Raw genomic sequence first — 27,952 nt, 5'->3', positions numbered from 1 at the left:
TCGATGATGATGTGGATGAAAATTATGATGTGGGTGATGATGTGGGTGAAATTAGATTCGAAGCTTTCGTGACTGCAGGAATTATGTGGTGCCACCACGGCGGAGTAGCTCCGTTGGGGACCGTGCCCACCACCGCGACACCACCCCTGGGGTGTGACAACGCCGACGTAGCGCACTTTGCCGCACCCCCCCCCCCCCCCCGCACGAACGCCGGAAGGGGAGATCACCTGGCCGATAGGTTTTTTTCCAGAAGTCCCTAATGGGATTAAGTTTCATGGTTTCCTACGGCCGGAAATTTGGCCGATCTCCCCCCGTAGCTGACACGAACCGCAGCGCCGTGACCTGATATTAAAATCACGTAGTCGCGGCGGAGGCCGTAAAGCCACCACGGACGAAATTACACACGCGGCACGGGACGTGTGAACCACGAGATGCCTGTTGTTATAGATGGAATTAGGAACTGAATGCCCCTGATTATAGGTGAGCTCACGGATCCAAATGACAACAGGATAGGAGCATTCAGGCCTTTGAATGAGAAGGGCGACGAGGGGCGGAAGCATCTGAATGCCTTTTGTGCCTTTGTTAGGATCAGGGATCTAGATAATAAAGGGGTAAGAATATCCAACATCTGAATGGACTGGGCCACCTGGGGTGTGAGAACCACAGTGCGCCTTTATTATGAATGGGATTAGGGACTCGATGACAAAGAGATAAAAATAACGTGACCTCCGATTGGCCCGGGCAGCATAGGTTTCGAAAGCATCGGAGTGCCTTTTGTTATCAGTAAGCTAATAGACTCGAATATGAAAAGGCACGGGCGATGATGTGTAGGGTCCGTGCAATATGTTTGGTGACAGGTAGGATAAAAAGGAGGTGAGGGGGACAGTAAAAAAAGCCTTCTTCTGCAAAATCATCACGGTCCACGGGGCAGGAGGGTCAGCCGTTCGAGACGTCCGTGCGACGAGCCAAGCGCAGCTAGACTCAACCCTCTCCGGAAACGACTTACAGTATCGCCTTTCTACAGCGTTCAGCGCAACAGAGTGGAAGCAATCGTAAATAGAGGAGAGGTAAGTTTGGGCTATTGAATAGAGGGTAGAAAGCGGAGCTATAGGCAAGATAAGCTGAATCTGGGCTCCTCGAGTTATAGGTTAGGAGGGCCTGCTGACTCGCACAGACACTCGTAGTTAGCGGGATACTCGCGAGGAATAAAACCGCTAATAGAGGATAAAGATGTGTCGTGGTCGCTGTGAGTGCGAGGAGGGAGACGGAGTGTTTGGTGTTCGCATACCGGTACGAGTGTGTACAGTACTGTTTTGCGCTCGTGCGCATACGCGGCTGTTTGCGGCGGAAAGGAGAGTGAAGAGTGCTTGGTGGTCGCGCGCACCCACAGGTTGTTTACATTGGGGCGGAGCGCTTAGCGTGCGCGTGCCTATGCGGCTGTTTACGGTGGTGTTTAGCGCTCGTGTGCCTGTGCGACGGTGTTGTGGTCGTGTGCCTGCGCGATTGCTAATCGAGAAGCAGCGAGCTAAAGCGCCGAGCGCGCACGTATTCGCGCGACTGTTCGAACAGGCTCTTTAACTCGGAGCCAGCCGACCCTCCTCAATCGGCGGCGCGCGCACGGCAAACGTCCCGCCCGCCCATCCGTCAACCCCAACCCCCTCGCGTGCGATTGGTGTACTGGGATGGGCAGGGGGTAGAGGCGCGTTTGTTATTACCGGTGCACGTGCAGCGGGGGTGGGAGGGAGACACGCACCGCGCAAGTCTGTTCACGGGCGGGAGTGAGTTTTTACGGGCGAACGCGCTCCTCGCGGTACACCGCCTCGCAGCGCACCGCTAGTGTAAAGCGACGCGCCCTACCCATCGGTTAAAACATGCAGACGTGGTCAGCAGCACAGGAGGGCGGGGTAGTGGAGGTCGCTAGCCCAAACCCCACAGAGCAGCCGAGGGGTAGTGGGATCAATGTGGCGGGGGAGTCGGGAGCCAACGGCCCCGACAATTCGGTGATGGCTTGGGACATTTGCCCCCAAAGTTTGGCGTCAGAAGCAGTACTAACCCCAGCGTTACCCCACGCGAAAATAAGGCATATATTCACAGGCCGGGGTACCCCTTCGTGGAAAGCGTTTGCCCGCAACATCCTCGGTGGACGGACGCGCAGGCGTTACGTCAACTTAATATGAATCTGGATGGGCGGGCAGCCGATTTTTTGGAAGCCCTACCCACAAGCGCGCAGACACAGCTAGAGGAGCTGATTCGCCGACTTGATCTGCGTTTCGGTACGCGCAATGAGGAGGCAAAAGCGGCCTTAGAGGCACGCCATCGCCAACCCGGCGAGGACCTGCGCGATTATGCCGAGGATGTGCGCGAGCTAACAAAGATCGCACGCCCAGGGTACACGACTGAGGTGATTGAGGAGCTGGCCGCAGAGAAAATCCAGCGATCCTTAACTCGCACGGCGTGGTGGCAGCCAGACATGAACTGTAAGCATCTCAACAAGCTAACCTAAGTAGGTGAAAGAATAATCCAAGTGGACAACAAGGTAACCCAAGTGGGTGAGAGAATAACCCAAGTGGACAACAAGGTAACCCAAGTACGGGCACACATGACTGTGCTGCAGACTACAGTGGAGACGGTTCAGACCGAGGTGGGAGGGCTGGCCGGGAGGGTAGCCCGACTAGAGGCGGAGTCTGGGCAGCGGCATACGGGAGGGGAAATAGGGAGCGGGCGGGGAGGCTCCTACGGGGCCGCCGCCCTTCCCCGAGCATGTTACCTGTGCGACCGTCAAGGGCACCTCGTAAGGGACTGTCCTCAGATCGCCCGCGCTAGAAACGCGCCACGGTTAAACGCCAACGCCCCCTAGAGAGTGGACCACCTAGGGGTGCAGTCAACACGGTCCCTTTGCAGAACGACAATAATAATAATGGTGAGCGAGTGACACCATGCAGATTCCGACCACAACACCCAGGGACATGGTGAGCACGGGCGACTGGCTGCGGGAGCTGGTGGCGGGAATCACGGGGGCCACGTCGTTGGTGGAAGGACAGGTGAATGGGCAGCGCACCCGGATCCTACTGGACACGGGGGCCGTAGCCTCACTCGTGAGCGCCGCGCACTGCAGCGTGCACGGGGTTGACGTGAGCCGCCTGCAGGCCCCAGATCGCGTGCTGCACACAGCGAGCGGAGCCGGGATGGGGTTGCTGGGAAGGATCGCCCTCGAGGTCCGTCTCGGAAACCAGGTGTGCACACAGGAATTCTACGTCTCGAGTGTGTTGTGCCACGAGTGTATTACAGGTACGGACCTCCTGGAGAAACTGGGGCTCAACGTGCAGCCCCGCCAGCGATGCACCACCATGGAGGGCAGTGGGGAGCGGATCCCGTTCCTGGGACCCAAGCCAAATCGCCCTCGCTTCACACCCGTGGCCGCTATGCTGGTGTCGGCCGTCACAATCGGGCCATTTGCCGAGATGCTGGTGCCAGTGGCAACACCCTCCACCGACCCCACAAACCGACCATCGGGCAAAGTAATGCTAACTCCTCACCCGGAGTTGGCAGAGCGGTACGGAGTCGTCGGGTCAGCCACGCTGGGTGTTTAACCCACACAGTACCCCGGCGATGCTACGACGGCGCACCACAGTAGGCACCATACACCCCCTGCACATGCGCCACTCTAACAACTCGGTGTTCGCACTCTGGGCGGAAGACCCTGGCCGCCCCGAGGACAACCAGGTTCTGGCCTGGCGGGTCGGTCCGATTCCCCGAGCCGAGATCATCCCCTTGCATGACGCGTTACATGTGCCTTGGGCGGACTTACCCAAGGGGGAGGCCGATCAGCTGCGCGGGTTGTTGCAGGAGTACGCCGACGTGTTCAGTGAGCACGATTCGGATGTAGGTCGGACAGACCTTGTTAAGCACACAATTGACACGGGTGCAGCCCGACCTATCAAAATCCCCGCATACTGGGTGGGCGCGCCTGAACGGACCCAGATCAAGGAGGCAGTCGCGGATATGCTAGATGATAACATAATCCAGCCCTCGATGAGCCCGTGGTCTGCCCCGGTGGTGCTAGTGACGAAAAAGGACGGGTCGACCCGGTTCTGCGTTGATTAACGAAAGTTGAACGCAGTCACCCTCGGCGACGCCTTCCCCATACCGCGCATCGACGACACCTTTGACAGCCTCGCAGGAGCACGGTATTTTTGCACCCTCGATCTGGCGTCCGGGTACTGGCAGGTGGAGATGGCAGAGGAGGATCGGCCGAAAACCGCATTTACCACCCCGATGGGGCTGTTCGAGTTTCGACTGCTTCCGATCGGACTCACTAACGCGCCCGCGTCGTTCCAGCGGTTGATGGAGTTGGTAATGCGGGGTTTACAGTGGGAACAGTGCCTGATTTACCTGGACGACGTGATAGTGTTCAGCAGATCTCTGTCCGAGCACTGGTCCAGGTTGCGAGAGGTGTAACAGCGACTGCTAACAGCCCATCTCAAGCTCAAGCCGCGTAAGTGTTACATTGCGCAGCGGGAGGTAGGGTACCTCGGACACCGAGTTAGCGAGGCGGGGGTGTGCACCGATCTGGAAAAGGTGCGCGCCGTAGTGGAATGGCCAAGGCCCAGGAATCTGACGGAGATCAGGTCATTCTTGGGACTCGCCACCTATTATCGTCGATTAGTAAAGGGATTCAGCGAGACTGCACAGCCCCTCACCCAACTCACCTCCCCTAAGAACCCCTATCGATGGACGGAGGCCTGCCAAACGGCCTTCACCACCCTCAAAGACCACCTCACCCACACCCCCACCCTAGCTTTCCCCGATTTCACCACGGATTTTATCTTGGACACCGACGCCTGCAGCAGTGGGCTGGGCGCGGTGCTGTCACAGGTACAGGGTGGGACGGAGCGGGTCATTGCATACGCCAGTCGGACCCCGAGTGGAGCCGAGCTGAATTATTGCGTGACCTGTCAAGAACTGTATGCCGTGATCTTCGCGTGTAAACAGTTCCGACCGTATTTGTACGGCAGGAAATGTCGGGTGTGCACCGACCATTATGCCCTGCAGTTTCTCCTTACATTCAAGGAACCGTGGAGGCAGATGGCCCGATGGCTGGCGCAGCTGCTGGAGTACAACCTGCAAATAGAGTACCGAGCTGGGCGTACGCACGCAAACGCGGACGCCTTGTCAAGGCGGCCCGCGGTGTGCGCCGAGAAAAGGATGGAGGAAGTCTGCCCGTGCTTCACGGGGGGCCATTGCCGGCAGGTGGTGGGCCCCCCGGAGCTCACCGAGACTAACCCCCCCCCCCCCCCCGGTGAGAGACAGTGCTGTATGCGCAACAGAGACCCCGGCAGGGGGAACCAGGGACCCGGGGGACCACTCGACAGGCACGGAGCCGACACCCCGGGGCCCGACGGGTCGCCCAACCCCACCCGATCGGATCCAGGAGGACGTCGGCTGCGCCTTCCCGGGCCTGGACGACGAGCAGCTGAGACGGACCCAGCTGCGGGATCCAGATCTGGCAGCGGTGGAGACGGCCTTACGGGGGAAGAAGAACGCCCTACCAGGACCCTGGAGTGGTTTGTATGCCTGGTTGTGTGTGCAGAACGGGGTAGTATGGGAACTAACCGAAGCCGGCCAGCCGGGATGCATCTGCGTTCCCACCCAGGTGCGACCCCAGCTGCTAAGGCTGGTACACGACCACCCGCTCGGGTGCCATGACGGGGAACGGTGCACTAGGGAAACCCTGCGTCACCAGTATCTCTGGCCCAAGTTGGCTCAAGACGTGGCCGCCTGGGTGCAGGGCGTGTCAGGTACTCCTGAGACCGTTCCGCGTCAGCTGGATGAACCAGCCAGTTGGGATCGACCTGCAGGGACCATTCCCGCGATCCCACCGGGGCAACCGGTATATTCTCGTAGCGGTGGAGTACTTCACACGCTATCCCGTAGCGGTGGCCATCCCCGATAAGACAGCCCTCGTAGTGGCCCGAGCGTTCGTAGAACACTACGTGCTTAAGCACGGGATCCCCGCATGAGTCATTACTGACCAAGGTAGTGAGTTCGAGGCAGAGCTATTCCAGGCGCTGTGCCGGGAGTTCGGGATCCAGAAGGACCAAACTACGGCGTATCACCCCCAGGCAAATGGGATGGTAGAGAGGATGAACCAGACCCTAGCTGGGAACCTTATACGCATGGCGGCCGCGAATCAACAGGACTGGGACGAACACCTCAACTATGCTCTGTTCGCCTATGCCACCACGGTACACACATCCACGGGACAGACCCTGTTCCTAATGATGTTTGGTCGCGAGTCTGGCCTGTCTACAGATCTGCTGTTCGGTGTCCCTCCGCCGCAACGGGAGGAAGGGAGCCACCCCATGGAGCACCTGATGGAGATCCTACGAGAAGCTAGGGTCCGGGCCTACCCGCAAGGCGAGACCGCACACCAGCGGCAGGAGCGGAGCGCCCGGGTACCCTGGATATTGGGGCGACAGATCTCCCCCTGGACGGTACTGATTCAAGGGGGAGAGAGGGGCCGGGAGATGGTAGTCAATGTCCGGCGACTAAAACCATGGAGGGCGACCCCAGCGAGGGAGAACCCCACCGTTCAAGGACCCCGAAACCCCAGGGTCCACACCCCCCCATACGCGGGGGCCTGGTGCCGTATATGGGCCCCACGGGGCCACAGATGATGAAACATCATCTGTGGCCCCTCCTCCTGCCTCAGAGTGGTTCTCGCTCTTCCAGATAGAGTGAATACTGCGTGGCATTGGCATATTACAAGTTGACATTATTATCATAACCTCTGAAAGTGAATATCTTCTGCTGCCCATCGTCTAGAGGAACATGTCGATTAAAGAGCCTGGTGCAGGGACCATCCGGATGATGAGTTTTGAAAACAGCTTTTTGGTGGGACGCCAACGTGAGTCGTGAGTGTGTGGCTGAGTGTGAGAATGTGTGTTTATGCAGTTTGAGGAGCAGTAGTGTAGTGTTTATATTCTTTGGTTCTTTCGGTAAAGTCACGTAGAATGAGAATAAAATAATAAATTGATCAAATAAAATAACACAATAATATTCTCACGACGTTTCGGCCACAACACAAGCGGCCTTCATCAGGTGAAGGGCCGAAACTTCGTGAGAATATTATTGAGTTATTTTATTTGATCAATTTATTATTTTATTCTCATTCTACGTGACTTCACCGAAAGAACCAAAGAATATGAATCCTTGCAGTCACGAAAGCTTTAAATCGAGTAGTGTAGTGGTTAGCACACTGCACTACGAAACTGGCGACCCAGGTTCGAGTGGCGGTTTTCTGAACTGGTCATGGGCCTCCCCTAGGTAGACTCAGTCTCAAATGAGTACCTGGTGTGGTGTGTAAACAATGCCACTCAGGAGATAAAGGCGGCCAGGCACGGTGCAGGTCACCCACCCCCTTCAAGTGTCGTTCCAGACTTCATAGGTGGTCACTAATTGCACTTGCCCCAACAATGTCTAAGGCTACACGGGGGAACTTTTCTTTGTTTATGCATTGAGGAACCGTAGTGTTGGGGTTAGTCGACAGCACTACAATCCTGGTGACTGGAGTAAAATGTGCGTTCGGGAATATCTGAACCAGTCCTGGGCCTCCCCTAGGTCGACTCAGCCATTAATGAGTACCATGTGCGGTGCATAGGCACCACCACTTTAGGAGACAAAGGTGGATGGGCGTGGTGCTGGCCACCCATCCTCGTGTGTGTTGTTCAGGCCTTCATTAGGTGCTCGCTAAAAGCAAATTCCAGAGAAATTTGTTAAAGGCTATATGGGGACGTTTTGTGTGTGTGCGTGTACACGTGTTTGCATCTCTGCGCCTGTGTGTGTGCATGTGTCTAGATCTATGGGTGATTACATGTGTTTTTATACTTGTTTTTTTGTGCCTGTGTGTTGCTGTTAAAGACTATATTTGTGATATTTGTCTTTTGTAATTCACAGGTTCACAGATTTTTTGTTCCCACGCGTACCTTGCCCCAGACGCGTACCTGGGCCACATGTCATCTTTCCCGGTTGACATGTGGGGACTGGGTTGTACAGTGGCCGAGTTGGTTACCGGACGCATCCTCTTTCCGGCCATCAACAAACACGACCAGCTCCCGTGTTATATGGAGGTATTGCCCACACAGCAGTAACACTGACAATTCCGTTATTGTCATCAATTTCATGACCAATTTGCTCTTGAAATTGCCCAACTCAGTCATTGCTTCTAACCACGTTCACTTCTCAGCGAGTATTTCCGCATCAAGGGTATTAACATAATCTTCAAAATTGGTATGACCAATAGAACATGCGACAGGAAATAGTTACTTACAATTCCCTGAGCAGACCACTTAAGTCGTCTCTTCTGTGAGAAAGAGGCATACAAGTGCTCGCGACTGGTTGCAGGGTTGTCCACACACAAGCTACTGAGTTGCATTCAACCGCGTGACAGAACCAATTACTCAGGCGTAGACCCGTCAAGGTAACCGTGAGCAGAACGCATAGATTTTTAGAGCTGGTGTTAAGACTCGTGATAGATTATTGCGTGAGGCCACGGATTGGCCACATGTAACCCTAAAACCACCTGCAAACAATTTGAATTGTCAGATGAACAAGCATTTATCGCGCCAATTATTGTTGTTTCATCTCAACTGCTTGTAATGAAGACAATTGTCACAACCATATAAGCAATTTCAAATGAAGCCACGGGACCCATAACCTCCGCTGTGAATGAGGCAGATGGTGCATAGTATTTTGTGGTTTAATACCGCAGGAAAGACCAGGGCAGTCACTGGGATTGATCGGTGAACTTCTGCAATGTGCTGCGTACGCGGTTTTGCTGGGCCATGCCAATAACACTGCCGTGTGCCTGCATGCGAGAACCATCGGGAGTGGTAGCTGAGTGGTTAGCGCCCTGACCGTGTGGTGTTGAATGTTGGACCAGTCCTTGGCCTCTCAAATATCGACTCAGCATTCAATCAATACCTAGAGTGATTTGTAAAATAGCTACTGCGGTGTGGCCTTGGGTGCTGTGCCATCATCAGTAGGTGCTCACAGACAAAACATGCAACACAAGTGTGTCAATACTGTATGGGTGATCATTGTCTCTTTGTAAATTGTGTGTAGACCCTCGGGATGCCTCCTCAGAATTTGATTGATGGCGCGCCTGGGAGAAACAAGTACTTTGGTGAGTGAAGGGGCGAGCGGGGGAAGCGCGTTAAGTTTGAGGCAGAGCTGCGTCTGTTAAGAGTTTAGTGGTGCATTACTTTGTATAGTTAACTACTTCCACACGTGTTTTTGCAGTCAATATAATTCGTAATGCTTTTTTGGGGAAGGGTTAGGCCTCATGGTGATCTGCCCAAATTTGTGTCATTAAGGCTCTCCACCACCTGACACAGGCAAGCAAATTAAAGTACCATGAAGTGCAAGCGATTAAAGAGACACCAGTTGTGACTAGTAATCATTATTTTAGTAGAATCATCTGTAATGTGAAGGGCAATGCTCAAAACCACGTTTAGCAATCAGATCGGACGTTTTTGGGAAGCTGCAGATGCAAGGAGACATTTCCTCCCTCACCTGCAACGTAGAAGGTCGTCGCGTGGATCCCCACCCTGGCTGCTGTACATTGCGGGACCATATCCTCTCCCCTTTGCCTGGTCGCCTCTGAAGAAGAGGCAATAGTTCAGTGGGCTTTACCTGGTAAAAAATAATGTTTTGTTTGAAAGAGATTAAATCACAGTTAAAATAGCTCTTCTTTCTTTACCTCTAGGCGTTATCATAGTTAATAATTATTGATTGCACTTGGTATTTGCGCTATCATTCTTAGAATGCAAAGCTATCACAAAGGAAGGTGCCTGCTGTGTTTCACAGACACCAACTGCAGTCATTTCACAGTAGCGGGCATAACGCCAGCACAGTAATTTTATTACTTCACAAGGTCTGTAATGTCCCATTTTAAATCAAACAGCGCAAAGCATCATATGGTTAATACTGAAGTAATAACCAGGGCGGCTTGCAGAATTTGAACCATGAACTTCTGCAACAAGCGGTCAAAGCACTCCCACTGATCTATGTCAGAGCACTAAAAGATTTTGTTTCTGCGCTGTGGGTGTACCAGGGTGCTGTGGTTTGTTGTGATGTTTAACCTGGTCTGCATCATTCCTGCAGATGGTTCGGGGATGTCTTTGATGTCCGGACAAAGCAGGGTCCCAGGCAGTCACCCCCTCTACCTGGCACTCGGGAGCCAGGACTCGGAGTTCCACGACTTCATTAGCCGCTGCCTGGAGTAAGAACACACCCCCGACCCCACCATACCACCGAGAGGTTTTCCCATTCAGTCACCTGGTAAAAAGAAAAGCGTTTAATAGTTTAACATCACTGGCGAACGATCACTAGCTCCACCCTTTATTCTGATTATTCTTCATCTTCCAAGCCATGTCTCCCATTAAACACCATTGTCCATAGTCTTGCATGTAAAAAAAGCACTGACATAGAGACCCACAGACTCACATACTAACATGGTCCATGCACGTGTAGTGACTCAGTCGGAGACAGGGTTCTTAAGGGACCTTCCTTATTCCACACGTCAGGAAACCACATGTGCCCCGCGTGCGTACGCACTAGTTACACATCCATGTTCTTGAAGGTACTACCTAGCTGGAACAGTCTGCAGGCTGTCTAGCTTGCGGCGTCTAAGGTGGTCGGAGACGGCACCGAAGAAGGTGACGAACGGCGACACGGCCAAGGGATCCACTTCCAGCAACAGCCCCGAGCTCCGGGCCCCCTTTTATTCCCCTGGCGTGGCCTCGCCCCGCCTTTGCACCGCCCTCTTTCTCGAACCTACTAGCGGGTTCTCAGGCTTCCAGATCGATTTATTCCTGGGCTTCCCTTTAGATCTCCCTCTGCTGACGTGTGTACTGCCCCCTGCTGCCTCTGCCGCTTCCTCGTCAGCAGCCCGCGTTATTACACTACACACGTAAAGAGAGACCCATATACTGTCATACACTCACATGGTCCATACCAATATCCGCCATTAGCCCCGAAGTGTGTGAGTTCCTCACACAATCCAGCCTGGTTAAACCTAGGATGGATCGAAGGAAGGCCAGCCTAAACGTCCCTAACAGGCACAGATGTTCCTTTAGAGGGGTCCACGTTTCACAAGCATCGAGAAGAGAGGGCATGACTGTGCCCGAGAAGATCTGAAGCTTCGTATGGAGCGACAAACTAGGTAGCTTCCAAACAGCATTGCTCAGCCGATAAATAAACGCCGAAATACTGCTGATTCAGAGTGAAACCTCTGCTGTCGAACCAGAGCTGGTCATAAGCACACTGGCCAGGTTTGGGAAACTCTCCACTCTCTCCACAACTGTTCCATGACAAACAGGGAGCTGAGGGTGTGGAATGTTTGATGATACAAAATACCCAGGCAAGTGCTTAGTTTTGGTGCAACTGATGGTAAGACCACACCTCTCAGTAGTACACTCCAGGTTCAACATCTGTGCTTCTAACTTCGCCTCTGAGTGAGCAGCAATCACCAGATGAGCATACATAACTTGGTTGACCAATAGGGAGCCATTACTCGACCCCACCCAGGCATCGATCAGCCACATTAAATAATGTGGGAGGCAGAGGACATCCCGTTCGCACCCCAAGGTAAACAGGGAATGGCTCTGACTTCTGGCCACATAGCTTCACCTGAGATTGCCCACCATCATGAAGGCCCTTAATGTCCACACACTTACATAGAGACCCACAAACTTGCATACACTTACATCAGCCATACATTTACAAATACATAGACAAATAGACTCACATGCACTGACGTGTCCATACACATATAAAGACCCAGACTCATACACTCACATGGTCTATACACTTATAGAAACCAATAGACTCACATACTCTTACATGAAAGCCCTTAAAAGGAACATATATCGATATATGTATATCATGTATGTGGAGGGGGCTCGGTGAAGGATGCCACTGGGCAACGCCAGGCTACACGTACCTTGAGGCTACTGGACAGTTGTAAGCATTGACCCTCCAACAACAATTGAGGGTGGTGGAGCGATGTTCACAATGACGGACCACCAGGGGGAAAAATACATCAAGGTGGCACAGTGGGGAGAACAGAAGGTTCATCTGCCAGTCATCACCAATAGTGGAGGATTTATGCTTCTCCCTTTTTTATATAGTCAGGTCCAGCAATTTTTTTTTAATCAGGGCTCTATGACACAATCAGCCACTATTGAGTCATGACATAGCCAACATCGTGACGTATAGGTTAGATTATTGCAACTCACTAGTCTACGGGACGTCTGCAAAAAGCATTAGGAAGCTGCAGCATGTACAAGATTATTTGCAAGATCCAACCATGTCCGTCCAGTGTTCACGGAGCTGCATTGGATTACACTTGCTAAACGAATACATCACACTCAATACACACAAAGTGCTTACCACAAATGAACCACAAATTAACCACAACACCACTGGGGCAATTAGCTTTTAAATATAGATTGAAAACTACTTTTTTTAAACTCATGATTGAATGTAGTTTGTTGTCCTTCACCTGTACCTGCAATTGGCACGGTTGGCTATGTATGGTGCGAAATAAGTTGAACATACACACGTAAGTTAATGGACACAGTAAGAGAAAAAAATGCACGTAAATACTTACATCATTATCACCCTTGCCACGTGTGCCATATATTTCTATGTGTCTCAACAGATGGGATCCAGCTCTGCGGATGACACCAGCAGAGGCACTGGCGCACAGCTGGCTGAGGGATGAGGAAATTCCGAGGGATGAGGAAATTCCGAGGGACGAGGAAGTGCCGAGGGATGAGGAAGTGCCGAGTCAGTGTGTCCCTGTTGTGGACACATCAATCCACTCAGAGGCATCCGCCAAGGAGGAGACTAGACAGTGGGGTGAACCCCTGCAGAAAGAGAAGAAGAAGTCACGTCTGGTTCGAGCATACAGGGCCGTATGCTCATTCTTCCGTGGCTTTAAGAAATGCACCGCATGCGACCGTAATGCTCATCCTGGGCGCGTACACATTCCACACACCGTATACACACACGCTCGCCTAAGCGAATACATGAGCAACTTCCGGTGCTAGCATCAATATCAGATCCCATCTCCTGAGTTTTTTACCCCCACACATGTAGAATGAAACCCCTCTTAACGACGGTAATTGGTTACATGAATACGGTCATTAAGTAAGTTGGTAATTAAACAAGTACAGTCGACCCTTCCACATCGCGGGGGTTAGCGGTGCAGGCCCCGCGATCTGGAAAAACCAAGTTAAATGTTTTGGTCCCTTTGGTGAGCGAAGCAAGCACCTCCAGTTACTAAACTTTTCAAATTATCTCTACATGTTCAGCCTTTGCGTGTCGTCTGCTGGCTTTTGAGTTCTTTTAGCAAACTTAACTTTTTACAAAATGTAACTTTAAAAAATAAATTGTGTATATTTATGGTATTGAAAGATACAATAGATTAATATTATACAGTACTGTACATATATTTTATGGATTTATGAGTCCCTAAACTTTTTGTGTCGTCTGCTGACCTTCGCGTGTCATCTGTGGCTTTCGCAAAACTCCCAAAAACTCCCCAAAAATTCCCATTTTATTTCTTATAACGACCCTGCAATATATTGAAACCGCAATGGGGAAAGTCGCGGTGCAGAAGGGTCGACTATAATTTGGTCATTAGGCAAGTATAGGAAAAACATGTTAAAGGCTTAATTTGTTTCCATAGCATCAAAAGTTACCCCTTTCCCACCCATAAAACATACTTTATAACGTTTAACAAATGTATATTATCAAATAAAGTTACTAACCACATGATAAACACATAATATTAGAAGAAACATGGTTAATTCATTAATATTCCATTGTAATAGAAAATCAACAAAGTTGCATGATAAAGCGAGACGAATACAGCAATATTGTATAGAGTAAAACACAGTCCGCGATGACATGCGAGATGCGTATGCAGGCTGAACAATGACTGAGGTGCATGGGTAGCAGCTAGATTCGCCTTGCGTGATCTTATGCCGAGGCAGCCATACAATCGCTTATTCCAACTCGCACGGAATAGTTCTATTCACTCAATCGCGTTTATCCAATTCTCATCCGCGTCATAAAAAGAATGTGTTCCTTAATACAATATTTGCGTGATGAAAACATGCTTTATAGCAGAACTGACTGTACACACTACACACACCACACACATGGGACTAGCCCATTAGTGTAGTTAGCCCTAAGCTGGGCCCTGCCATCCTGGTTTTCATCCGGGCAGTCCTCAGAGGATGACCTCGCCACGGTTTCCAGGACATGGAAGGGCATAGTTGAACCAGCATTTGAGAGCTGAGGTGGCCTGGTGATATCACAGATGAAGCCAAAAAGGGCAAGTACCAAGGCCACCTGTTAACAGTTAAGATTAATTTTATTCATAGTTATATAAGTACCATTGTTGGTTTAAAAGACGTAATAAAAATACAATATTCGTAACATCGTCTCAAACTCGTCTGTATGTCATGCAACTCGGAGTTCACATGAGCGGGGGAGGGGACGGGGAGGGGTCTGGGTCTTGACTTCACCGACTCCCCCTTGAAACCCACGGTGGGACTTGTGCCTCATCATGCATAGAACGGTTCCACTCGGTGTGGACGCTGATGCACAGTGGCCCCGATGAGTCACTTTCGGCATGGTCTGATTAAGGGCCCTTGCAATCAATAAACTCAGCCTGTCGACTTGACTACCGCTATGATGTGTTTACACACATTACGTGGTGCAGTTTTTTCCTCTGGTCAAAGTGTCCATTACCTCTACCGCACATTTGGGCCCCAGGTGCCTCCCAAAAACCTCTATCATCTACACACTGCAAAAATTAAGCCTCGAGACCTCATGCACCGCCCTGAACGTGTGGTTAAGATGGTGATGACTTTAATGTACACGCGTGGACTTTCGATTAGTAAGGTTGGCTACGTATACTGCGAAAGAAGTTCAACATACATACGTGGGCAGAGTCAACCGGACCTTTATGTTCATGCAGGGCGTTGGATGCTCACTTTAGTTTGGTAAACTTAGCATCCCACCAACTCCGAAAAAGCAAATACGCACACTCCCACCTCCTCTGATACTCTGTAACACTCGGCTTGCTATCAAGGCCGATGAAGACAAAGCATCAGAGGGCCTCTCTGGCTCACTTTAACCATTTGTTCTTACAAGTAAAACTCTGGACCGGTTTTAACATTCAGTGTCTCATCAAGAGTCAGGCTTGCTTGAACCATTTGTTCAGTTCCAGCAATACTCTGGACCGGTTTTGACTTTCATTGTCTCATCAGCAGCAGATTCACCTTCATCAGGCTCAATCGAGCCTGACTCTGCCGCTGATGAGAACCTGAACGTTGAAACTCGTGTGAAATGTGATTCTCATCGGGCCCCAGGCCCATGGTGTAAACCAATGCATGCCTGCAGCTCTTAGCATCCAATCTGCCTCTCTCCTGGCTTCTCTGTGAATGTGGTATGAAGAAGAAAGGAAGACCATTTCCCAAAACGTCGCCTATTGTGCCTATTGCATATTTTAATTCAGTCAAAGCCTCACATGCTACGCTATTATTGATGACATGGAGAAGGGTCATTGCAAAAAAAGTGACCAGTTCATTGGTTGATGACGTCATTAGATAAGGAGGGGATGGCTTCCCTGACGTGAAAAGAGTGCAGAACACTCAGTGCAAGAGAGAGACACAGACACAGAAATAAACACAGCGACACAGAATCATGAAGACACAAAACACACAGAGACACAGAAACACAGTCACAGTGGCAAAGAGACATACAGAAAAACAGAGATACGTAAACACAAAAACACAGAAACACTGAGACACAGAAACAGTGACAGGGACACGGTCACGAGGAATACAAAAACACAGACACAAAGATAGAGAAACACATCGTGATGTGGCCGAAGACGATGGTGGTTGGTCATGGTGATGTGGATGATGGTTATGTGGATGAGGGTTATGTGGAGGATGCTGATGTGGCTGAAGATGATGTGGGTGGTCATGATGATGTGGATGATACTGATGTCGATGATGATGTAGATTATGATTATGATGTGGATAATAATGATGTTGGTGATGATGTCGATGATGATGTAAATGAAGATTATGATGTGGGTGATGATGATGTTGGTGATGATGTGGGTGAAATTAGATTCGAAGCTTTCGTGACTGCAGGAATTATGTGGTGCCACCACGGCGGAGTAGCTCCGTTGGGGACCGTGCCCACCACCGCGACACCACCCCTGGGGTGTGACAACGCCGACGTAGCGCACTTTGCTGCACCCACCCCTCCCCCACCCCCCCGCACGAACGCCGGAAGGGGAGATCACCTGGCCGATAGGTTTTTTTCCAGAAGTCCCTAATGGGATTAAGTTTCATGGTTTCCTACGGCCGGAAATTTGGCCGATCTCCCCCCGTAGCTGACACAAACCGCAGCGCCGTGACCTGATATTAAAATCACGTAGTCGCGGCGGAGGCCGTAAAGCCACCACGGACGAAATTACACACGCGGCACGGGACGTGTGAACCACGAGATGCCTGTTGTTATAGATGGAATTAGGAACTGAATGCCCCTGATTATAAGTGAGCTCACGGATCCAAATGACAACAGGATAGGAGCATTCAGGCCTTTGAATGAGAAGGGCGACGAGGGGCGGAAGCATCTGAATGCCTTTTGTGCTAGATAAGGTCACAGGATGGAATGCCTTTGTTAGGATCAGGGATCTAGATAATAAAGGGGTAAGAATATCCAACATCTGAATGGACTGGGCCACCTGGGGTGTGAGAACCACAGTGCGCCTTTATTATGAATGGGATTAGGGACTCGATGACAAGGAGATAAAAATAACGTGACCTCCGATTGGCCCGGGCAGCATAGGTTTCGAAAGCATCGGAGTGCCTTTTGTTATCAGTAAGCTAATAGACTCGAATATGAAAAGGCACGGGCGATGATGTGTAGGGTCCGTGCAATATGTTTGGTGACAGGTAGGATAAAAAGGAGGTGAGGGGGACAGTAAAAAAAGCCTTCTTCTGCAAAATCATCACGGTCCACGGGGCAGGAGGGTCAGCCGTTCGACACGTCCGTGCGACGAGCCAAGCGCAGCTAGACTCAACCCTCTCCGGAGACGACTTACAGTATCGCCTTTCTACAGCGTTCAGCGCAACAGAGTGGAAGCAATCGTAAATAGAGGAGAGGTAAGTTTGGGCTATTGAATAGAGGGTAGAAAGCGGAGCTATAGGCAAAATAAGCTGAATCTGGGCTCCTCGAGTTATAGGTTAGGAGGGCCTGCTGACTCGCATAGACACTCGTAGTTAGCGGGATACTCGCGAGGAATAAAACCGCTAATAGAGGATAAAGATGTGTCGTGATCGCTGTGAGTGCGAGGAGGGAGACGGAGTGTTTGGTGTTCGCATACCGGTACGAGTGTGTACAGTACTGTTTTGCGCTCGTGCGCATACGCGGCTGTTTGCGGCGGAAACGAGAGTGAAGAGTGCTTGGTGGTCGCGCGCACCCACAGGTTGTTTACATTGGGGCGGAGCGCTTAGCGTGCGCGTGCCTATGCGGCTGTTTACGATGGTGTTTAGCGCTCGTGTGCCTGTGCGACGGTGTTGTGGTCGCGTGCCTGCGCGATTGCTAATCGAGAAGCAGCGAGCTAAAGCGCCGAGCGCGCACGTATTCGCGCGACTGTTCGAACAGGCTCTTTAACTCAGAGCCAGCCGACCCTCCTCAATCGGCGGCGCGCGCACGGCAAACGTCCCGCCCGCCCATCCGTCGACCCCAACCCCCTCGCGCGCGATTGGTGTACTGGGATGGGCAGGGGGTAGAGGCGCGTTTGTTATTACCGGTGCACGTGCAGCGGGGGTGGGAGGGAGACACGCACCGCGCAAGTCTGTTCACGGGCGGGAGTGAGTTTTTACGGGCGAACGCGCTCCTCGCGGTACACCGCCTCGCAGCGCACCGCTAGTGTAAAGCGACGCGCCCTACCCATCGGTTAAAACATGCAGACGTGGTCAGCAGCACAGGAGGGCGGGGTAGTGGAGGTCGCTAGCCCAAACCCCACAGAGCAGCCGAGGGGTAGTGGGATCAATGTGGCGGGGGAGTCGGGAGCCAACGGCCCCGACAATTCGGTGATGGCTTGGGACATTTGCCCCCAAAGTTTGGTGTCAGAAGCAGTACTAACCCCCGCGTTACCCCACACGAAAATAAGGCATATATTCACAGGCCGGGGTACCCCTTCGTGGAAAGCGTTTGCCCGCAACATCCTCGGTGGACGGACGCGCAGGCGTTACGTCAACTTAATATGAATCTGGATGGGCGGGCAGCCGATTTTTTGGAAGCCCTACCCACAAGCGCGCAGACACAGCTAGAGGAGCTGATTCGCCGACTTGATCTGCGTTTCGGTACGCGCAATGAGGAGGCAAAAGCGGCCTTAGAGGCACGCCATCGCCAACCTGGCGAGGACCTGCGCGATTATGCCGAGGATGTGCGCGAGCTAACAAAGATCGCACGCCCAGGGTACACGACTGAGGTGATTGAGGAGCTGGCCGCAGAGAAAATCCAGCGATCCTTAACTCGCACGGCATGGTGGCAGCCAGACATGAACTGTAAGCATCTCAACAAGGTAACCTAAGTAGGTGAAAGAATAATCCAAGTGGACAACAAGGTAACCCAAGTGGGTGAGAGAATAACCCAAGTGGACAACAAGGTAACCCAAGTACGGGCACACATGACTGTGCTGCAGACTACAGTGGAGACGGTTCAGACCGAGGTGGGAGGGCTGGCCGGGAGGGTAGCCCGACTAGAGGCGGAGTCTGGGCAGCGGCATACGGGTGGGGAAATAGGGAGCGGGCGGGGAGGCTCCTACGGGGCCGCCGCCCTTCCCCGAGCATGTTACCTGTGCGACCGTCAAGGGCACCTCGTAAGGGACTGTCCTCAGATCGCCCGCGCTAGAAACGCGCCACGGTTAAACGCCAATGCCCCCTAGAGAGTGGACCACCTAGGGGTGCAGTCAACACGGTCCCTTTGCAGAACGACAATAATAATAATGGTGAGCGAGTGACACCATGCAGATTCCGACCACAACACCCAGGGACATGGTGAGCACGGGCGACTGGCTGCGGGAGCTGGTGGCGGGAATCACGGGGGCCACGTCGTTGGTGGAAGGACAGGTGAATGGGCAGCGCACCCGGATCCTACTGGACACGGTGGCCGTAGCCTCACTCGTGAGCGCCGCGCACTGCAGCGTGCACGGGGTTGACGTGAGCCGCCTGCAGGCCCCAGATCGCGTGCTGCACACAGCGAGCGGAGCCGGGATGGGGTTGCTGGGAAGGATCTCCCTCGAGGTCCGTCTCGGAAACCAGGTGTGCACACAGGAATTCTACGTCTCGAGTGTGTTGTGCCACGAGTGTATTACAGGTACGGACCTCCTGGAGAAACTGGGGCTCAACGTGCAGCCCCGCCAGCGATGCACCACCATGGAGGGCAGTGGGGAGAGGATCCCGTTCCTGGGACCCAAGCCAAATCGCCCTCGCTTCACACCCGTGGCCGCTATGCTGGTGTCGGCCGTCACAATCGGGCCATTTGCCGAGATGCTGGTGCCAGTGGCAACACCCTCCACCGGCCCCACAAACCGACCATCAGGCAAAGTAATGCTAACTCCTCACCCGGAGTAGGCAGAGCGGTACGGAGTCGTCGGGTCAGCCACGCTGGGTGTTTAACCCACACAGTACCCCGGCGATGCTACGACGGCGCACCACAGTAGGCACCATACACCCCCTGCACATGCGCCACTCTAACGACTCGGTGTTCGCACTCTGGGCGGAAGACCCCTTGCATGACGCGTTACATGTGCCTTGGGCGGACTTACCCAAGGGGGAGGCCGATCAGCTGCGCGGGTTGTTGCAGGAGTACGCCGACGTGTTCAGTGAGCACGATTCGGATGTAGGTCGGACAGACCTTGTTAAGCACACAATTGACACGGGTGCAGCCCGACCTATCAAAATCCCCGCATACTGGGTGGGCGCGCCTGAACGGACCCAGATCAAGGAGGCAGTCGCGGATATGCTAGATGATAACATAATCCAGCCCTCGATGAGCCCGTGGTCTGCCCCGGTGGTGCTAGTGACGAAAAAGGACGGGTCGACCCGGTTCTGCGTTGATTAACGAAAGTTGAACGCAGTCACCCTCGGCGACGCTTTCCCCATACCGCGCATCGACGACACCTTTGACAGCCTCGCAGGAGCACGGTATTTTTGCACCCTCGATCTGGCGTCCGGGTACTGGCAGGTGGAGATGGCAGAGGAGGATCGGCCGAAAACCGCATTTACCACCCCGATGGGGCTGTTCGAGTTTCGACTGCTTCCGATCGGACTCACTAACGCGCCCGCGTCGTTCCAGCGGTTGATGGAGTTGGTAATGCGGGGTTTACAGTGGGAACAGTGCCTGATTTACCTGGACGACGTGATAGTGTTCAGCAGATCTCTGTCCGAGCACTGGTCCAGGTTGCGAGAGGTGTAACAGCGACTGCTAACAGCCCATCTCAAGCTCAAGCCGCGTAAGTGTTACATTGCGCAGTGGGAGGTAGGGTACCTCGGACACCGAGTTAGCGAGGCGGGGGTGTGCACCGATCTGGAAAAGGTGCGCGCCGTAGTGGAATGGCCAAGGCCCAGGAATCTGACGGAGATCAGGTCATTCTTGGGACTCGCCACCTATTATCGTCGATTAGTAAAGGGATTCAGCGAGACTGCACGCCCCCTCACCCAACTCACCTCCCCTAAGAACCCCTATCGATGGACGGAGGCCTGCCAAACGGCCTTCACCACCCTCAAAGACCACCTCACCCACACCCCCACCCTAGCTTTCCCCGATTTCACCACGGATTTTATCTTGGACACCGACGCCTGCAGCAGTGGGCTGGGCGCGGTGCTGTCACAGGTACAGGGTGGGACGGAGCGGGTCATTGCATACGCCAGTCGGACCCCGAGTGGAGCCGAGCTGAATTATTGCGTGACCTGTCAAGAACTGTATGCCGTGATCTTCGCGTGTAAACAGTTCCGACCGTATTTGTACGGCAGGAAATGTCGGGTGTGCACCGACCATTATGCCCTGCAGTTTCTCCTTACATTCAAGGAACCGTGGAGGCAGATGGCCCGATGGCTGGCGCAGCTGCTGGAGTACAACCTGCAAATAGAGTACCGAGCTGGGCGTACGCACGCAAACGCGGACGCCTTGTCAAAGCGGCCCGCGGTGTGCGCCGAGAAAAGGGTGGAGGAAGTCTGCCCGTGCTTCACGGGGGGCCAGTGCCGGCAGGTGGTGGGCCCCCCGGAGCTCACCGAGACTAACCCACCCCCCCCCCCCCCCCCCGGTGAGAGACAGTGCTGTATGCGCAACAGAGACCCCGGCAGGGGGAACCAGGGACCCGGGGGACCACTCGACAGGCACGGAGCCGACACCCCGGGGCCCGACGGGTCGCCAAACCCCACCCGATCGGATCCAGGAGGACGTCGGCTGCGCCTTCCCGGGCCTGGACGACGAGCAGCTGAGACGGACCCAGCTGCGAGATCCAGATCTGGCAGCGGTGGAGACGGCCTTACAGGGGAAGAAGAACGCCCTACCAGGACCCTGGAGTGGTTTGTATGCCTGGTTGTGTGTGCAGAACGGGGTAGTATGGGAACTAACCGAAGCCGGCCAGCCGGGATGCATCTGCGTTCCCACCCAGGTGCGACCCCAGCTGCTAAGGCTGGTACACGACCACCCGCTCGGGGGCCATGACGGGGAACGGTGCACTAGGGAAACCCTGCGTCACCAGTATCTCTGGCCCAAGTTGGCTCAAGACGTGGCCGCCTGGGTGCAGGGCGTGTCAGGTACTCCTGAGACCGTTCCGCGTCAGCTGGATGAACCAGCCAGTTGGGATCGACCTGCAGGGACCATTCCCGCGATCCCACCGGGGCAACCGGTATATTCTCGTAGCGGTGGAGTACTTCACACGCTATCCCGTAGCGGTGGCCATCCCCGATAAGACAGCCCTCGTAGTGGCCCGAGCGTTCGTAGAACACTACGTACTTAAGCACGGGATCCCCGAATGAGTCATTACTGACCAAGGTAGTGAGTTCGAGGCAGAGCTATTCCAGGCGCTGTGCCGGGAGTTCGGGATCCAGAAGGACCAAACTACGGCGTATCACCCCCAGGCAAATGGGATGGTAGAGAGGATGAACCAGACCCTAGCCGGGAACCTTATACGCATGGCGGCCGCGAATCAACAGGACTGGGATGAACACCTCAACTATGCTCTGTTCGCCTATGCCACCACGGTACACACATCCACGGGACAGACCCTGTTCCTAATGATGTTTGGTCGCGAGTCTGGCCTGTCTACAGATCTGCTGTTCGGTGTCCCTCCGCCGCAACGGGAGGAAGGGAGCCACCCCATGGAGCACCTGATGGAGATCCTACGAGAAGCTAGGGTCCGGGCCTACCCGCAAGGCGAGACCGCACACCAGCGGCAGGAGCGGAGCGCCCGGGGACCCTGGATATTGGGGCGACAGATCTCCCCCTGGACGGTACTGATTCAAGGGGGAGAGAGGGGCCGGGAGATGGTAGTCAATGTCCGGCGACTGAAACCATGGAGGGCGACCTCAGCGAGGGAGAACCCCACCGTTCAAGGACCCCGAAACCCCAGGGTCCACACCCCCCCATACGCGGGGGCCTGGTGCCGTATATGGGCCCCACGGGGCCACAGATGATGAAACATCATCTGTGGCCCCTCCTCCTGCCTCAGAGTGGTTCTCGCTCTTCCAGATAGAGTGAATACTGCGTGGCATTGGCGTATTACAAGTTGACATTATTATCATAACCTCTGAATGTGAATATCTTCTGCTGCCCATCGTCTAGAGGAACATGTCGATTAAAGAGCCTGGTGCAGGGACCATCCAGATGATGAGTTTTGAAAACAGCTTTTTGGTGGGACGCCAACGTGAGTCGTGAGTGTGTGGCTGAGTGTGAGAATGTGTGTTTATGCAGTTTGAGGAGCAGTAGTGTAGTGTTTATATTCTTTGGTTCTTTCGGTAAAGTCACGTAGAATGAGAATAAAATAATAAATTGATCAAATAAAATAACACAATAATATTCTCACAACGTTTCGGCCACAACACAAGCGGCCTTCATCAGGTGAAGGGCCGAAACTTCGTAAGAATATTATTGAGTTATTTTATTTGATCAATTTATTATTTTATTCTCATTCTACGTGACTTCACCGAAAGAACCAAAGAATATGAATCCTTGCAGTCACGAAAGCTTTAAATCGAGTAGTGTAGTGGTTAGCACACTGCACTACGAAACTGGCGACCCAGGTTCGAGTGGCGGTTTTCTGAACTGGTCATGGGCCTCCCCTAGGTAGACTCAGTCTCAAATGAGTACCTGGTGTGGTGTGTAAACAATGCCACTCAGGAGATAAAGGCGGCCAGGCACGGTGCAGGTCACCCACCCCCTTCAAGTGTCGTTCCAGACTTCATAGGTGGTCACTAATTGCACTTGCCCCAACAATGTCTAAGGCTACACGGGGGAACTTTTCTTTGTTTATGCATTGAGGAACCGTAGTGTTGGGGTTAGTCGACAGCACTACAATCCTGGTGACTGGAGTAAAATGCGCGTTCGTGAATATCTGAACCAGTCCTGGGCCTCCCCTAGGTCGACTCAGCCATTAATGAGTACCATGTGCGGTGCATAGGCACCACCACTTTAGGAGACAAAGGTGGATGGGCGTGGTGCTGGCCACCCATCCTCGTGTGTGTTGTTCAGGCCTTCATTAGGTGCTCGCTAAAAGCAAATTCCAGAGAAATTTGTTAAAGGCTATATGGGGACGTTTTGTGTGTGTGCGTGTACACGTGTTTGCATCTCTGTGCCTGTGTGTGTGCATGTGTCTAGATCTATGGGTGATTACATGTGTTTTTATACTTGTTTTTTTGTGCCTGTGTGTTGCTGTTAAAGGCTATATTTGTGATATTTGTCTTTTGTAATTCACAGGTTCACAGATTTTTTGTTCCCACGCGTACCTTGCCCCAGAGGCGTACCTGGGCCACATGTCATCTTTCCCGGTTGACATGTGGGGACTGGGTTGTACAGTGGCCGAGTTGGCTACCGGACGCATCCTCTTTCCGGCCATCAACAAACACGACCAGCTCCCGTGTTATATGGAGGTATTGCCCAGACAGCAGTAACACTGACAATTCCGTTATTGTCATCAATTTCATGACCAATTTGCTCTTGAAATTGCCCAACTCAGTCATTGCTTCTAACCACGTTCACTTCTCAGCGAGTATTTCCACATCAAGGGTATTAACATAATCTTCAAAATTGGTATGAGCAATAGAACATGCGACAGGAAATAGTTACTTACAATTCCCTGAGCAGACCACTTAAGTCGTCTCTTCTGTGAGAAAGAGGCATACAAGTGCTCGCGACTGGTTGCAGGGTTGTCCACACACAAGCTACTGAGTTGCATTCAACCGCGTGACAGAAACAATTACTCAGGCGTAGACCCGTCAAGGTAACCGTGAGCAGAACGCATAGATTTTTAGAGCTGGTGTTATGACTCGTGATAGATTATTGCGTGAGGCCACGGATTGGCCACATGTAACCCTAAAACCACCTGCAAACAATTTGAATTGTCAGATGAACAAGCATTTATCGCGCCAATTATTGTTGTTTCATCTCAACTGCTTGTAATGAAGACAATTGTCACAACCATATAAGCAATTTCAAATGAAGCCACGGGACCCATAACCTCCACTGTGAATGAGGCAGATGGTGCATAGTATTTTGTGGTTTAATACCGCAGGAAAGACCAGGGCAGTCACTGGGATTGATCGGTGAACTTCTGCAATGTGCTGCGTATGCGGTTTTGCTGGGCCATGCCAATAACACTGCCGTGTGCCTGCATGCGAGAACCATCGGGAGTGGTAGCTGAGTGGTTAGCGCCCTGACCGTGTGGTGTTGAATGTTGGACCAGTCCTTGGCCTCTCAAATATCGACTCAGCATTAAATCAATACCTAGAGTGATTTGTAAAATAGCTACTGCGGTGTGGCCTTGGGTGCTGTGCCATCATCAGTAGGTGCTCACAGACAAAACATGCCACACAAGTGTGTCAATACTGTATAGGTGATCATTGTCTCTTTGTAAATTGTGTGTAGACCCTCGGGATGCCTCCTCAGAATTTGATTGATGGCGCGCCTGGGAGAAACAAGTACTTTGGTGAGTGAAGGGGCGAGCGGGGGAAGCGCGTTAAGTTTGAGGCAGAGCTGCGTCTGTTAAGAGTTTAGTGGTGCATTACTTTGTATAGTTAACTACTTCCACACGTGTTTTTGCAGTCAATATAATTCGTAATGCTTTTTTGGGGAAGGGTTAGGCCTCATGGTGATCTGCCCAAATTTGTGTCATTAAGGCTCTCCACCACCTGACACAGGCAAGCAAATAAAAGTTCCATGAAGTGCAAGCGATTAAAGAGACGCCAGTTGTGACTAGTAATCATTATTTTAGTAGAATCATCTGTAATGTGAAGGGCAATGCTCAAAACCACGTTTAGCAATCAGATCGGACGTTTTTGGGAAGCTGCAGATGCAAGGAGACGTTTCCTCCCTCACCTGCAACGTAGAAGGTCGTCGCGTGGATCCCCACCCTGGCTGCTGTACATTGCGGGACCATATCCTCTCCCCTTTGCCTGGTCGCCTCTGAAGAAGAGGCAATAGTTCAGTGGGCTTTACCTGGTAAAAAATAATGTTTTGTTTGAAAGAGATTAAATCACAGTTAAAATAGCTCTTCTTTCTTTACCTCTAGGATTTATCATAGTTAATAATTATTGATTGCACTTGGTATTTGCGCTATCATTCTTAGAATGCAAAGCTATCACAAAGGAAGGTGCCTGCTGTGTTTCACAGACACCAACTGCAGTCATTTCACAGTAGCGGGCATAACGCCAGCACAGTAATTTTATTACTTCACAAGGTCTGTAATGTCCCATTTTAAATCAAACAGCGCAAAGCATCATATGGTTAATACTAAAGTAATAACCAGGGCGGCTTGCAGAATTTGAACCATGAACTTCTGCAACAAGCAGTCAAAGCACTCCCACTGATCTATGTCAGAGCACTAAAAGATTTTGTTTCTGCGCTGTGGGTGTACCAGGGTGCTGTGGTTTGTTGTGATGTTTAACCTGGTCTGCATCATTCCTGCAGATGGTTCGGGGATGTCTTTGATGTCCGGACAAAGCAGGGTCCCAGGCAGTCACCCCCTCTACCTGGCACTCGGGAGCCAGGACTCGGAGTTCCACGACTTCATTAGCCGCTGCCTGGAGTAAGAACACACCCCCGCCCCCACCATACCACCGAGAGGTTTTCCCATTCAGTCACCTGGTAAAAAGAAAAGCGTTTAATAGTTTAACATCACTGGCGAACGATCACTAGCTCCACCCTTTATTCTGATTATTCTTCATCTTCCAAGCCATGTCTCCCATTAAACATCATTGTCCATAGTCTTGCATGTAAAAAAAGCACTGACATAGAGACCCACAGACTCACATACTTACATGGTCCATGCACGTGTAGTGACTCAGTCGGAGACAGGGTTCTTAAGGGACCTTCCTTATTCCACACGTCAGGAAACCACATGTGCCCCGCGTGCGTACGCACTAGTCACACATCCATGTTCTTGAAGGTACTACCTAGCTGGAACAGTCTGCAGGCTGTCTAGCTTGCGGCGTCTAAGGTGGTCGGAGACGGCACCGAAGAAGGTGACGAACGGCGACACGGCCAAGGGATCCACTTCCAGCAACAGCCCCGAGCTCCGGTCCCGGGCCCCCTTTTATTCTCCTGGCGTGGCCTCGCCCCGCCCTTGCACCGCCCTCTTTCTCGAACCTACTAGCGGGTTCTCAGGCTTCCAGATCGATTTATTCCTGGGCTTCCCTTTAGATCTCCCTCTGCTGACGTGTGTACTGCCCCCTGCTGCCTCTGCCGCTTCCTCGTCAGCAGCCCGCGTTATTACACTACACACGTAAAGAGAGACCCATATACTGTCATACACTCACATGGTCCATACCAATATCCGCCATTAGCCCCGAAGTGTGTGAGTTCCTCATACAATCCAGCCTGGTTAAACCTAGGATGGATCGAAGGAAGGCCAGCCTAAACGTCCCTAACAGGCACAGATGTTCCTTTAGAGGGGTCCACGTTTCACAAGCATCGAGAAGAGAGGGCATGACTGTGCCCGAGAAGATCTGAAGCTTCGTATGGAGCGACAACTAGGTAGCTTCCAAACAGCATTGCTCAGCCGATAAATAAACGCCGAAATACTGCTGATTCAGAGTGAAACCTCTGCTGTCGAACCAGAGCTGGTCATAAGCACACTGGCCAGGTTTGGGAAACTCTCCACTCTCTCCACAACTGTTCCATGACAAACAGGGAGCTGAGGGTGTGGAATGTTTGATGATACAAAATACCCAGGCAAGTGCTTAGTTTTGGTGCAACTGATGGTAAGACCACACCTCTCAGTAGTACACTCCAGGTTCAACATCTGTGCTTCTAACTTCGCCTCTGAGTGAGCAGCAATCACCAGATGAGCATACATAACTTGGTTGACCAATAGGGAGCCATTACTCGACCCCACCCAGGCATCGATCAGCCACATTAAATAATGTGGGAGGCAGAGGACATCCCGTTCGCACCCCAAGGTAAACAGGGAATGGCTCTGACTTCTGGCCACATAGCTTCACCTGAGATTGCCCACCACACTTACATAGAGACCCACAAACTTGCATACACTTACATCAGCCATACATTTACAAATACATAGACAAATAGACTCACATGCACTGACGTGTCCATACACATATAAAGA

General features: G+C 52.3%; 1 long non-coding RNA gene across 2 annotated transcripts in view; it reads right to left on the bottom strand.

The window, feature by feature from the left end:
* The window catches only part of LOC142906134 (uncharacterized), a 69,541-nt gene extending 42,197 nt beyond the window's left edge, over nucleotides 1-27,344 (bottom strand). Inside the window, exons 1-4 of one of the 2 annotated variants that reach the window (XR_012930068.1) lie at nucleotides 26,274-27,344; nucleotides 25,705-25,791; nucleotides 10,143-12,932; nucleotides 9,574-9,660 (exon numbers count right to left, since the gene is read on the bottom strand). This is a non-coding gene — a long non-coding RNA (uncharacterized LOC142906134). Of the gene's footprint in view, nucleotides 1-9,573; nucleotides 9,661-10,142; nucleotides 12,933-25,704; nucleotides 26,162-26,273 lie in introns of those variants that run through there. The other variant, XR_012930067.1, reaches the window with a different exon arrangement.
* Between the last annotated feature and the right edge of the window lie 608 nt (nucleotides 27,345-27,952).

Source organism: Petromyzon marinus, chromosome 3 (assembly GCF_048934315.1).
Source record: "Petromyzon marinus isolate PM22_M1 ecotype Great Lakes invasive population chromosome 3, UKy_Petmar_22M1.pri1.0, whole genome shotgun sequence".
Taxonomy (NCBI): Eukaryota; Metazoa; Chordata; class Hyperoartia; order Petromyzontiformes; family Petromyzontidae; genus Petromyzon; species Petromyzon marinus.
This window is presented reverse-complemented; position numbering and strand designations above follow the sequence as displayed.